Raw genomic sequence first — 11,901 nt, forward strand, 5'->3', positions numbered from 1 at the left:
AATGGGCATGTTGAATAGCCGTAGGACGTACATAAGTGTTAATTTCCACCTATGTCTGGTAGAGGGGAACTAGCTCACATGGTAGAGCGCTCGCTTAGCATGCGAGAGGTACCGGGATCGATGCCCGGGTTCTCCAGTTTCATTTTTGTTCAGATTAAACGAACACATTTCTTTCCACTTTTGTCTCTAAAAATATTCAATGATTTTGTTTTACTATCATTCTACAAAGCTAAGCAAAATCAAAGAAAGCAGGCCTTTTTCAACATTCTTTCATCGGAACTTCATATCCCATACGCTTTTTGTTATATATTGCACTGTCGACAACATGGTCATTATGTAAACTTTAAAACATATCGATAACTTAAAAGAAACCATTTATTCAGCCGTTACAACGGCAGGGCTTTGGGATAAGATTGGAATAGTACAAAAAACAAGAAAAAACAAATCCTCCCCGGCGGGGAATCGAACCCCGGTCTCCCGCGTGACAGGCGGGGATACTGACCACTATACTACCGAGGACTTGAAATGCCTTCTCAATTTTAGTAATATAAACCTGCACAGTATGCATGGCGTTGTAGTCATATAATTGTTCATCTTGTTAAGTATATGGCCATGTCACTATAGGAAAACGCAGCTCTTTTCCAAACCGTATTGACATATTGGACAGAAAAAAAATCATCCACAGATCAGCGCAAAACTTATCAGTTTTATTAGGAACTATATTCGACCATGTGTAGAATAATGTGTTGTCATGTAGAATAACATGTCAATCAATGCATCAAATTGACAGATCCCGTGATAGCTCAGTTGGTAGAGCGGAGGACTGTAGTGGAATGTTTCAATAAGGCATCCTTAGGTCGGTGGTTCGAATCCGCCTCGCGGGATATTTTTTGTTGATTTTTCCCCATAACCGTCGCAGTTATAAATCTGTACATATCGACTATTTCTTTGAATGGTCATACATAGCAATGCAACATGTAATCCTTTTATATCTTGTGTACAGATGTCTAGAAATCAATATTCCATCAGAAACCGGTCAGGTTCTTCAGTTTATAGTAATTAAAATGCTTACACCGTAAACCTTAAAGAATAATTAATGGGCATGTTGAATAGCCGTAGGACGTACATAAGTGTTAATTTCCACCTATGTCTGGTAGAGGGGAACTAGCTCACATGGTAGAGCGCTCGCTTAGCATGCGAGAGGTACCGGGATCGATGCCCGGGTTCTCCAGTTTCATTTTTGTTCAGATTAAACGAACACATTTCTTTCCACTTTTGTCTCTAAAAATATTCAATGATTTTGTTTTACTATCATTCTACAAAGCTAAGCAAAATCAAAGAAAGCAGGCCTTTTTCAACATTCTTTCATCGGAACTTCATATCCCATACGCTTTTTGTTATATATTGCACTGTCGACAACATGGTCATTATGTAAACTTTAAAACATATCGATAACTTAAAAGAAACCATTTATTCAGCCGTTACAACGGCAGGGCTTTGGGATAAGATTGGAATAGTACAAAAAACAAGAAAAAACAAATCCTCCCCGGCGGGGAATCGAACCCCGGTCTCCCGCGTGACAGGCGGGGATACTGACCACTATACTACCGAGGACTTGAAATGCCTTCTCAATTTTAGTAATATAAACCTGCACAGTATGCATGGCGTTGTAGTCATATAATTGTTCATCTTGTTAAGTATATGGCCATGTCACTATAGGAAAACGCAGCTCTTTTCCAAACCGTATTGACATATTGGACAGAAAAAAAATCATCCACAGATCAGCGCAAAACTTATCAGTTTTATTAGGAACTATATTCGACCATGTGTAGAATAATGTGTTGTCATGTAGAATAACATGTCAATCAATGCATCAAATTGACAGATCCCGTGATAGCTCAGTTGGTAGAGCGGAGGACTGTAGTGGAATGTTTCAATAAGGCATCCTTAGGTCGGTGGTTCGAATCCGCCTCGCGGGATATTTTTTGTTGATTTTTCCCCATAACCGTCGCAGTTATAAATCTGTACATATCGACTATTTCTTTGAATGGTCATACATAGCAATGCAACATGTAATCCTTTTATATCTTGTGTACAGATGTCTAGAAATCAATATTCCATCAGAAACCGGTCAGGTTCTTCAGTTTATAGTAATTAAAATGCTTACACCGTAAACCTTAAAGAATAATTAATGGGCATGTTGAATAGCCGTAGGACGTACATAAGTGTTAATTTCCACCTATGTCTGGTAGAGGGGAACTAGCTCACATGGTAGAGCGCTCGCTTAGCATGCGAGAGGTACCGGGATCGATGCCCGGGTTCTCCAGTTTCATTTTTGTTCAGATTAAACGAACACATTTCTTTCCACTTTTGTCTCTAAAAATATTCAATGATTTTGTTTTACTATCATTCTACAAAGCTAAGCAAAATCAAAGAAAGCAGGCCTTTTTCAACATTCTTTCATCGGAACTTCATATCCCATACGCTTTTTGTTATATATTGCACTGTCGACAACATGGTCATTATGTAAACTTTAAAACATATCGATAACTTAAAAGAAACCATTTATTCAGCCGTTACAACGGCAGGGCTTTGGGATAAGATTGGAATAGTACAAAAAACAAGAAAAAACAAATCCTCCCCGGCGGGGAATCGAACCCCGGTCTCCCGCGTGACAGGCGGGGATACTGACCACTATACTACCGAGGACTTGAAATGCCTTCTCAATTTTAGTAATATAAACCTGCACAGTATGCATGGCGTTGTAGTCATATAATTGTTCATCTTGTTAAGTATATGGCCATGTCACTATAGGAAAACGCAGCTCTTTTCCAAACCGTATTGACATATTGGACAGAAAAAAAATCATCCACAGATCAGCGCAAAACTTATCAGTTTTATTAGGAACTATATTCGACCATGTGTAGAATAATGTGTTGTCATGTAGAATAACATGTCAATCAATGCATCAAATTGACAGATCCCGTGATAGCTCAGTTGGTAGAGCGGAGGACTGTAGTGGAATGTTTCAATAAGGCATCCTTAGGTCGGTGGTTCGAATCCGCCTCGCGGGATATTTTTTGTTGATTTTTCCCCATAACCGTCGCAGTTATAAATCTGTACATATCGACTATTTCTTTGAATGGTCATACATAGCAATGCAACATGTAATCCTTTTATATCTTGTGTACAGATGTCTAGAAATCAATATTCCATCAGAAACCGGTCAGGTTCTTCAGTTTATAGTAATTAAAATGCTTACACCGTAAACCTTAAAGAATAATTAATGGGCATGTTGAATAGCCGTAGGACGTACATAAGTGTTAATTTCCACCTATGTCTGGTAGAGGGGAACTAGCTCACATGGTAGAGCGCTCGCTTAGCATGCGAGAGGTACCGGGATCGATGCCCGGGTTCTCCAGTTTCATTTTTGTTCAGATTAAACGAACACATTTCTTTCCACTTTTGTCTCTAAAAATATTCAATGATTTTGTTTTACTATCATTCTACAAAGCTAAGCAAAATCAAAGAAAGCAGGCCTTTTTCAACATTCTTTCATCGGAACTTCATATCCCATACGCTTTTTGTTATATATTGCACTGTCGACAACATGGTCATTATGTAAACTTTAAAACATATCGATAACTTAAAAGAAACCATTTATTCAGCCGTTACAACGGCAGGGCTTTGGGATAAGATTGGAATAGTACAAAAAACAAGAAAAAACAAATCCTCCCCGGCGGGGAATCGAACCCCGGTCTCCCGCGTGACAGGCGGGGATACTGACCACTATACTACCGAGGACTTGAAATGCCTTCTCAATTTTAGTAATATAAACCTGCACAGTATGCATGGCGTTGTAGTCATATAATTGTTCATCTTGTTAAGTATATGGCCATGTCACTATAGGAAAACGCAGCTCTTTTCCAAACCGTATTGACATATTGGACAGAAAAAAAATCATCCACAGATCAGCGCAAAACTTATCAGTTTTATTAGGAACTATATTCGACCATGTGTAGAATAATGTGTTGTCATGTAGAATAACATGTCAATCAATGCATCAAATTGACAGATCCCGTGATAGCTCAGTTGGTAGAGCGGAGGACTGTAGTGGAATGTTTCAATAAGGCATCCTTAGGTCGGTGGTTCGAATCCGCCTCGCGGGATATTTTTTGTTGATTTTTCCCCATAACCGTCGCAGTTATAAATCTGTACATATCGACTATTTCTTTGAATGGTCATACATAGCAATGCAACATGTAATCCTTTTATATCTTGTGTACAGATGTCTAGAAATCAATATTCCATCAGAAACCGGTCAGGTTCTTCAGTTTATAGTAATTAAAATGCTTACACCGTAAACCTTAAAGAATAATTAATGGGCATGTTGAATAGCCGTAGGACGTACATAAGTGTTAATTTCCACCTATGTCTGGTAGAGGGGAACTAGCTCACATGGTAGAGCGCTCGCTTAGCATGCGAGAGGTACCGGGATCGATGCCCGGGTTCTCCAGTTTCATTTTTGTTCAGATTAAACGAACACATTTCTTTCCACTTTTGTCTCTAAAAATATTCAATGATTTTGTTTTACTATCATTCTACAAAGCTAAGCAAAATCAAAGAAAGCAGGCCTTTTTCAACATTCTTTCATCGGAACTTCATATCCCATACGCTTTTTGTTATATATTGCACTGTCGACAACATGGTCATTATGTAAACTTTAAAACATATCGATAACTTAAAAGAAACCATTTATTCAGCCGTTACAACGGCAGGGCTTTGGGATAAGATTGGAATAGTACAAAAAACAAGAAAAAACAAATCCTCCCCGGCGGGGAATCGAACCCCGGTCTCCCGCGTGACAGGCGGGGATACTGACCACTATACTACCGAGGACTTGAAATGCCTTCTCAATTTTAGTAATATAAACCTGCACAGTATGCATGGCGTTGTAGTCATATAATTGTTCATCTTGTTAAGTATATGGCCATGTCACTATAGGAAAACGCAGCTCTTTTCCAAACCGTATTGACATATTGGACAGAAAAAAAATCATCCACAGATCAGCGCAAAACTTATCAGTTTTATTAGGAACTATATTCGACCATGTGTAGAATAATGTGTTGTCATGTAGAATAACATGTCAATCAATGCATCAAATTGACAGATCCCGTGATAGCTCAGTTGGTAGAGCGGAGGACTGTAGTGGAATGTTTCAATAAGGCATCCTTAGGTCGGTGGTTCGAATCCGCCTCGCGGGATATTTTTTGTTGATTTTTCCCCATAACCGTCGCAGTTATAAATCTGTACATATCGACTATTTCTTTGAATGGTCATACATAGCAATGCAACATGTAATCCTTTTATATCTTGTGTACAGATGTCTAGAAATCAATATTCCATCAGAAACCGGTCAGGTTCTTCAGTTTATAGTAATTAAAATGCTTACACCGTAAACCTTAAAGAATAATTAATGGGCATGTTGAATAGCCGTAGGACGTACATAAGTGTTAATTTCCACCTATGTCTGGTAGAGGGGAACTAGCTCACATGGTAGAGCGCTCGCTTAGCATGCGAGAGGTACCGGGATCGATGCCCGGGTTCTCCAGTTTCATTTTTGTTCAGATTAAACGAACACATTTCTTTCCACTTTTGTCTCTAAAAATATTCAATGATTTTGTTTTACTATCATTCTACAAAGCTAAGCAAAATCAAAGAAAGCAGGCCTTTTTCAACATTCTTTCATCGGAACTTCATATCCCATACGCTTTTTGTTATATATTGCACTGTCGACAACATGGTCATTATGTAAACTTTAAAACATATCGATAACTTAAAAGAAACCATTTATTCAGCCGTTACAACGGCAGGGCTTTGGGATAAGATTGGAATAGTACAAAAAACAAGAAAAAACAAATCCTCCCCGGCGGGGAATCGAACCCCGGTCTCCCGCGTGACAGGCGGGGATACTGACCACTATACTACCGAGGACTTGAAATGCCTTCTCAATTTTAGTAATATAAACCTGCACAGTATGCATGGCGTTGTAGTCATATAATTGTTCATCTTGTTAAGTATATGGCCATGTCACTATAGGAAAACGCAGCTCTTTTCCAAACCGTATTGACATATTGGACAGAAAAAAATCATCCACAGATCAGCGCAAAACTTATCAGTTTTATTAGGAACTATATTCGACCATGTGTAGAATAATGTGTTGTCATGTAGAATAACATGTCAATCAATGCATCAAATTGACAGATCCCGTGATAGCTCAGTTGGTAGAGCGGAGGACTGTAGTGGAATGTTTCAATAAGGCATCCTTAGGTCGGTGGTTCGAATCCGCCTCGCGGGATATTTTTTGTTGATTTTTCCCCATAACCGTCGCAGTTATAAATCTGTACATATCGACTATTTCTTTGAATGGTCATACATAGCAATGCAACATGTAATCCTTTTATATCTTGTGTACAGATGTCTAGAAATCAATATTCCATCAGAAACCGGTCAGGTTCTTCAGTTTATAGTAATTAAAATGCTTACACCGTAAACCTTAAAGAATAATTAATGGGCATGTTGAATAGCCGTAGGACGTACATAAGTGTTAATTTCCACCTATGTCTGGTAGAGGGGAACTAGCTCACATGGTAGAGCGCTCGCTTAGCATGCGAGAGGTACCGGGATCGATGCCCGGGTTCTCCAGTTTCATTTTTGTTCAGATTAAACGAACACATTTCTTTCCACTTTTGTCTCTAAAAATATTCAATGATTTTGTTTTACTATCATTCTACAAAGCTAAGCAAAATCAAAGAAAGCAGGCCTTTTTCAACATTCTTTCATCGGAACTTCATATCCCATACGCTTTTTGTTATATATTGCACTGTCGACAACATGGTCATTATGTAAACTTTAAAACATATCGATAACTTAAAAGAAACCATTTATTCAGCCGTTACAACGGCAGGGCTTTGGGATAAGATTGGAATAGTACAAAAAACAAGAAAAAACAAATCCTCCCCGGCGGGGAATCGAACCCCGGTCTCCCGCGTGACAGGCGGGGATACTGACCACTATACTACCGAGGACTTGAAATGCCTTCTCAATTTTAGTAATATAAACCTGCACAGTATGCATGGCGTTGTAGTCATATAATTGTTCATCTTGTTAAGTATATGGCCATGTCACTATAGGAAAACGCAGCTCTTTTCCAAACCGTATTGACATATTGGACAGAAAAAAAATCATCCACAGATCAGCGCAAAACTTATCAGTTTTATTAGGAACTATATTCGACCATGTGTAGAATAATGTGTTGTCATGTAGAATAACATGTCAATCAATGCATCAAATTGACAGATCCCGTGATAGCTCAGTTGGTAGAGCGGAGGACTGTAGTGGAATGTTTCAATAAGGCATCCTTAGGTCGGTGGTTCGAATCCGCCTCGCGGGATATTTTTTGTTGATTTTTCCCCATAACCGTCGCAGTTATAAATCTGTACATATCGACTATTTCTTTGAATGGTCATACATAGCAATGCAACATGTAATCCTTTTATATCTTGTGTACAGATGTCTAGAAATCAATATTCCATCAGAAACCGGTCAGGTTCTTCAGTTTATAGTAATTAAAATGCTTACACCGTAAACCTTAAAGAATAATTAATGGGCATGTTGAATAGCCGTAGGACGTACATAAGTGTTAATTTCCACCTATGTCTGGTAGAGGGGAACTAGCTCACATGGTAGAGCGCTCGCTTAGCATGCGAGAGGTACCGGGATCGATGCCCGGGTTCTCCAGTTTCATTTTTGTTCAGATTAAACGAACACATTTCTTTCCACTTTTGTCTCTAAAAATATTCAATGATTTTGTTTTACTATCATTCTACAAAGCTAAGCAAAATCAAAGAAAGCAGGCCTTTTTCAACATTCTTTCATCGGAACTTCATATCCCATACGCTTTTTGTTATATATTGCACTGTCGACAACATGGTCATTATGTAAACTTTAAAACATATCGATAACTTAAAAGAAACCATTTATTCAGCCGTTACAACGGCAGGGCTTTGGGATAAGATTGGAATAGTACAAAAAACAAGAAAAAACAAATCCTCCCCGGCGGGGAATCGAACCCCGGTCTCCCGCGTGACAGGCGGGGATACTGACCACTATACTACCGAGGACTTGAAATGCCTTCTCAATTTTAGTAATATAAACCTGCACAGTATGCATGGCGTTGTAGTCATATAATTGTTCATCTTGTTAAGTATATGGCCATGTCACTATAGGAAAACGCAGCTCTTTTCCAAACCGTATTGACATATTGGACAGAAAAAAAATCATCCACAGATCAGCGCAAAACTTATCAGTTTTATTAGGAACTATATTCGTGGGTCACGGATTTGGTGTATGTATACCCTTTTAGTATGCTAATCGTTTGCAGAAGCACGGCAATAACGTTTTGGTCGCATCCTTTGCTTAAGGTAAACAGTGATAAAGTTAATGACCGAAAATGATATTATTACGGACTGAAATGAAAATATAATGAAGAAATCAATCAGAGATGAAAAGTTAAGCCTTTTACGTACTTTTTCGCATGTTGAATACCTGAACCAGCGGCGTAGGTGCATTTTAGTCACAACGTCCGTGCGTACACATCGGATAGGAAATAACATATGACATGTTGGGAAAACGAGAGAGAGAGAGAGAGAGAGAGAGAGAGAGAGAGAGAGAGAGAGAAATTCGATGCCGACTGTGAATTTTCAACCACGGCTCAGTGACACAGATTATTCATTAGTTATGCCCTACGAAGACTTTTGTTATATATATTTACAGTCCTATTGACAATGCCTGTTGTAACAGCTTCTGTTGAGAGGTTGATCAGTGTTCTGACGTTGTCTACGTTGTTGGTGTCACATTTGATTGAACCGGGCCTGGTAACGAAAACCGAAATATTCCTATAAGAATGTGGAGTTATAAAATATAGATATCATAATAGATATTAACATGTTCGAAAATGGTTATTGTTTAGGATTACAATCATAAATCATTGAAAGCTGCCGTTATTTGTGGTGGGAAAGCATTATTTGATCACAAGAACGTCCATTTTCATATGTGGACGGGCAACATTAAACAATGCTTGCTTCCCATTTTACCAATATATCTAAGTTGTTTCTTGGCGTATTTTGATAAAACAGACTTTTTTGGAAAGAGCAGTTTGTGCTGCAGACTATGTCATATTTTTTTATGACGCAATGATAAGATCAAAGCGTATTACAATATCACAAATGTCCCTGCTTTTATGTGGACATTGTAAAAATGGAAAGAAAGCAATTAGGAGACAAAATGTTAGCTTTTTTAATCGGGAATTTTATTAACTATATTGACAATTTATTACATAACCCTAAAGAAAAAATACATATAAAATGTTCAATCAGTTTTTTTTTTTTTTTTTTTTGTTAAAAAGCATTTTTGTCCGTATTTCAATTATGTCACAAATCTTAATTTTTTCGACGTTGGCCATTGGCTACTTTCTTGCTTACGTTTGTAAAATATTACAACGAATTGTATTTTTACCAAAGTATATTCACGCTTAAAGACTGTATAAATATTCAGAATATCATGTTTATTCTAAAAAATAATGAGTTTTATTGTCTAATAGTAGATAAATATGCACGTATGTTGTGATATCACGTTGTCTTTTTCCCGACGTTTTCTACACGTTGCGTGCTACCCTGTCTCTATCAAAAGTTTTTCTCGTTAGCTTTGAGTGAACTAATAACTATATATGCTGCAGATAGTATATTCTCAAAATAATGGTACTTTGTTGAAATGTATCTAAGCGCAGCATTTTGCCTGTGTCTAACCAAAATGTCACAACATCTAAAATTTATACATTTCATTTATTCACGCGTACAACATGAGAAATTCGAACGAATTGTTCAATTTGGGAAATGGTGTTGAGTCGATTTCTTTATATACTTAAAAATATATTCATCCTCCTCTATGGTTTTATCATTTCATTTTTTCCTTTGGCTTACGATATTCTAAAGTTACGATACTAGATTAAATTATTACGACTGTTGACGTTATGAATAAAAAATACGATTTTAGCGGATCTGATAAAATAATGAATGAAATGTTGAAAAGAAAACAGGAAAAAGAAAGCCCCCGACCCGACCCCACCCCCCTGCGCGCACTCCTGTCTGATCATGCAATGGTGTCCTGGTGAAATCGGGATCCACGTGCCTGTATCAAAGTATTTTTAAATGTGTAGACAAGCGCTTGCACATTTGCTAATGAAATATTGTAAAATCAACGTATTTCATTATCGTCTTATTACATCCTGACAATTATTTTAGGTATAAGATATAATAAGTTGTACAAACATTGCAAAAATATTCTTTTGATTTTTTTTTTCAAATCGGACCAAAGACAAAATAAAAAAATGATTTATTCTGGTGTGGCCTTTTTGACCCCTTACAACTCGAAAACCGTAAGAGATATCCGAAATCTGATTGAAAAATGCAGGCAATATTAATGAGGAATCAATGAAGAATCCAAGGAAATAAAAAATCGAAATCGACCCCAAAAAAAGTTATGAAAATGTTTTTAGGCGTTGCCAACTAAAGACATAAAATCTGCTGTACATTTGTTTAGCCGAATTAAATAAAGAACACTTTAAAAATAGAATGTTTAAAATCGAAAAAAAAGAAAAAAAATACAATCTACATGGGTTTGAATAAAATAAGTATTTTTACCCTTCTTGGTCCCTTTTCGAAAGAGTCAGGGGCAACAAAGTCCCACTTAAATAGAAATCTTCTTAGTTGTTGGTAAAATCATATCAACTTTTAACAACAATTCGCCAACCACAACTAAAGTTATCACACGGAAACGAAGTGTCCCCAGACCACAACGACGCGGACGACGACTGCGCCATAACATTATACGACCGCCTGTTTTTTCGTCGTATAATAAAAAACGGGAGATTTCGCTCTCAAATTTTCTCAAAGATGGAGATTTGACAAGGTTTTGTTTTCTCGAAATATTTAGTAATGTTTTAAATTTAGCAATAGATATTATAAAATGTCGAAACGAATACATGTATTCGGAAATATCAACATATGTTTACATTAGAGATATAAAACCAAATAGGAAAGATTCACTTCATACGCTTTCACAATATGATTTCCGGGGGGGGGGGGGGGGGGGGGGCGTGCTACTGACTTTTTTGATTATAGGTTTGTTGGCTTACTGTTTTAGTGAGGCCGTTTTACTTTTTTTTTTAGCTTATCAGGATGTAATCTGTTCATTTCAATTGACCAAAACGTACGAAATATTTTAATATCGAATCGGATAATTAAATAATAAAATATGTCGTGTGTGTTCTTTTATGTATAAAATTTAATAAGCAGACTTCTTTTTACATGTAACAATTATAGAACGATGTACATCGCAATACAAAAAAGACGTTAAATTTTGCCGATTTCGACGTACAAAAATGACACCAACACCGTATACTACGTCTCTCAGGAGGATTGACGACAATGCACTAAGGATGTCTCTCAGCACTTTGCCTTATGCATACAATAGATTCACAGAGAGAAGTATTTATTACTTTGTAATGAATACGTTGGTATCGTTTTAAAACATGAAAATTTTGTTTTTGTTGTGGATTTTCACAAATGAGAGTTATTTGGGTTTTGTTATAAAATTTGATGATTCTAATTTCTTGTTATTTACTTTCGAGACCCTGGAATATAAAAATATACGTAGTCAAAAGAAGGATTAACCAAAAATTTATATTGTTGGGGAAAATATTTTCAAAATTGTATTTTCGTTCTACGACGTCTACCACGAATATAGCAAAAAAGTCCATTTGCTAATTTAATTCTTTTATTT

The 11,901-nt window shown here is 37.0% G+C and overlaps 23 non-coding genes across 23 annotated transcripts; 15 read left to right on the forward strand and 8 right to left on the reverse strand.

Moving 5' to 3' along the window:
• Window positions 1-63: 63 nt before the first annotated feature.
• On the forward strand, window positions 64-136 carry Trnaa-agc (transfer RNA alanine (anticodon AGC)). Its single transcript has one exon. It is a non-coding gene; the product is annotated as a tRNA-Ala (tRNA).
• A 311-nt stretch (window positions 137-447) lies between these two features.
• Trnad-guc (transfer RNA aspartic acid (anticodon GUC)) lies at window positions 448-519 on the reverse strand. The gene has a single exon. It is a non-coding gene; the product is annotated as a tRNA-Asp (tRNA).
• A 273-nt stretch (window positions 520-792) lies between these two features.
• Window positions 793-884, forward strand: Trnay-gua (transfer RNA tyrosine (anticodon GUA)). The gene is given in 2 exon segments: window positions 793-829; window positions 849-884. It is a non-coding gene; the product is annotated as a tRNA-Tyr (tRNA).
• Window positions 885-1,158: 274 nt separating this feature from the next.
• Window positions 1,159-1,231, forward strand: Trnaa-agc (transfer RNA alanine (anticodon AGC)). The gene has a single exon. It is a non-coding gene; the product is annotated as a tRNA-Ala (tRNA).
• A 311-nt stretch (window positions 1,232-1,542) lies between these two features.
• On the reverse strand, window positions 1,543-1,614 carry Trnad-guc (transfer RNA aspartic acid (anticodon GUC)). The gene has a single exon. It is a non-coding gene; the product is annotated as a tRNA-Asp (tRNA).
• Window positions 1,615-1,887: 273 nt separating this feature from the next.
• On the forward strand, window positions 1,888-1,979 carry Trnay-gua (transfer RNA tyrosine (anticodon GUA)). The gene is given in 2 exon segments: window positions 1,888-1,924; window positions 1,944-1,979. It is a non-coding gene; the product is annotated as a tRNA-Tyr (tRNA).
• Window positions 1,980-2,253: 274 nt separating this feature from the next.
• On the forward strand, window positions 2,254-2,326 carry Trnaa-agc (transfer RNA alanine (anticodon AGC)). Its single transcript has one exon. It is a non-coding gene; the product is annotated as a tRNA-Ala (tRNA).
• Window positions 2,327-2,637: 311 nt separating this feature from the next.
• Window positions 2,638-2,709, reverse strand: Trnad-guc (transfer RNA aspartic acid (anticodon GUC)). Its single transcript has one exon. It is a non-coding gene; the product is annotated as a tRNA-Asp (tRNA).
• A 273-nt stretch (window positions 2,710-2,982) lies between these two features.
• On the forward strand, window positions 2,983-3,074 carry Trnay-gua (transfer RNA tyrosine (anticodon GUA)). Its single transcript is given in 2 exon segments — window positions 2,983-3,019; window positions 3,039-3,074. It is a non-coding gene; the product is annotated as a tRNA-Tyr (tRNA).
• A 274-nt stretch (window positions 3,075-3,348) lies between these two features.
• On the forward strand, window positions 3,349-3,421 carry Trnaa-agc (transfer RNA alanine (anticodon AGC)). Its single transcript has one exon. It is a non-coding gene; the product is annotated as a tRNA-Ala (tRNA).
• A 311-nt stretch (window positions 3,422-3,732) lies between these two features.
• Window positions 3,733-3,804, reverse strand: Trnad-guc (transfer RNA aspartic acid (anticodon GUC)). Its single transcript has one exon. It is a non-coding gene; the product is annotated as a tRNA-Asp (tRNA).
• A 273-nt stretch (window positions 3,805-4,077) lies between these two features.
• Trnay-gua (transfer RNA tyrosine (anticodon GUA)) lies at window positions 4,078-4,169 on the forward strand. The gene is given in 2 exon segments: window positions 4,078-4,114; window positions 4,134-4,169. It is a non-coding gene; the product is annotated as a tRNA-Tyr (tRNA).
• A 274-nt stretch (window positions 4,170-4,443) lies between these two features.
• Trnaa-agc (transfer RNA alanine (anticodon AGC)) lies at window positions 4,444-4,516 on the forward strand. The gene has a single exon. It is a non-coding gene; the product is annotated as a tRNA-Ala (tRNA).
• Window positions 4,517-4,827: 311 nt separating this feature from the next.
• On the reverse strand, window positions 4,828-4,899 carry Trnad-guc (transfer RNA aspartic acid (anticodon GUC)). The gene has a single exon. It is a non-coding gene; the product is annotated as a tRNA-Asp (tRNA).
• Window positions 4,900-5,172: 273 nt separating this feature from the next.
• On the forward strand, window positions 5,173-5,264 carry Trnay-gua (transfer RNA tyrosine (anticodon GUA)). The gene is given in 2 exon segments: window positions 5,173-5,209; window positions 5,229-5,264. It is a non-coding gene; the product is annotated as a tRNA-Tyr (tRNA).
• A 274-nt stretch (window positions 5,265-5,538) lies between these two features.
• Trnaa-agc (transfer RNA alanine (anticodon AGC)) lies at window positions 5,539-5,611 on the forward strand. The gene has a single exon. It is a non-coding gene; the product is annotated as a tRNA-Ala (tRNA).
• A 311-nt stretch (window positions 5,612-5,922) lies between these two features.
• Window positions 5,923-5,994, reverse strand: Trnad-guc (transfer RNA aspartic acid (anticodon GUC)). The gene has a single exon. It is a non-coding gene; the product is annotated as a tRNA-Asp (tRNA).
• A 272-nt stretch (window positions 5,995-6,266) lies between these two features.
• Window positions 6,267-6,358, forward strand: Trnay-gua (transfer RNA tyrosine (anticodon GUA)). The gene is given in 2 exon segments: window positions 6,267-6,303; window positions 6,323-6,358. It is a non-coding gene; the product is annotated as a tRNA-Tyr (tRNA).
• Window positions 6,359-6,632: 274 nt separating this feature from the next.
• Trnaa-agc (transfer RNA alanine (anticodon AGC)) lies at window positions 6,633-6,705 on the forward strand. The gene has a single exon. It is a non-coding gene; the product is annotated as a tRNA-Ala (tRNA).
• Window positions 6,706-7,016: 311 nt separating this feature from the next.
• Trnad-guc (transfer RNA aspartic acid (anticodon GUC)) lies at window positions 7,017-7,088 on the reverse strand. The gene has a single exon. It is a non-coding gene; the product is annotated as a tRNA-Asp (tRNA).
• Window positions 7,089-7,361: 273 nt separating this feature from the next.
• On the forward strand, window positions 7,362-7,453 carry Trnay-gua (transfer RNA tyrosine (anticodon GUA)). The gene is given in 2 exon segments: window positions 7,362-7,398; window positions 7,418-7,453. It is a non-coding gene; the product is annotated as a tRNA-Tyr (tRNA).
• Window positions 7,454-7,727: 274 nt separating this feature from the next.
• Trnaa-agc (transfer RNA alanine (anticodon AGC)) lies at window positions 7,728-7,800 on the forward strand. The gene has a single exon. It is a non-coding gene; the product is annotated as a tRNA-Ala (tRNA).
• A 311-nt stretch (window positions 7,801-8,111) lies between these two features.
• Window positions 8,112-8,183, reverse strand: Trnad-guc (transfer RNA aspartic acid (anticodon GUC)). The gene has a single exon. It is a non-coding gene; the product is annotated as a tRNA-Asp (tRNA).
• Between the last annotated feature and the right edge of the window lie 3,718 nt (window positions 8,184-11,901).

Source organism: Perna viridis, chromosome 15 (assembly GCF_037379345.1).
Source record: "Perna viridis isolate PV_CMFRI_1.1 ecotype Kerala chromosome 15, ASM3737934v1, whole genome shotgun sequence".
NCBI lineage: Eukaryota > Metazoa > Mollusca > Bivalvia > Mytilida > Mytilidae > Perna > Perna viridis.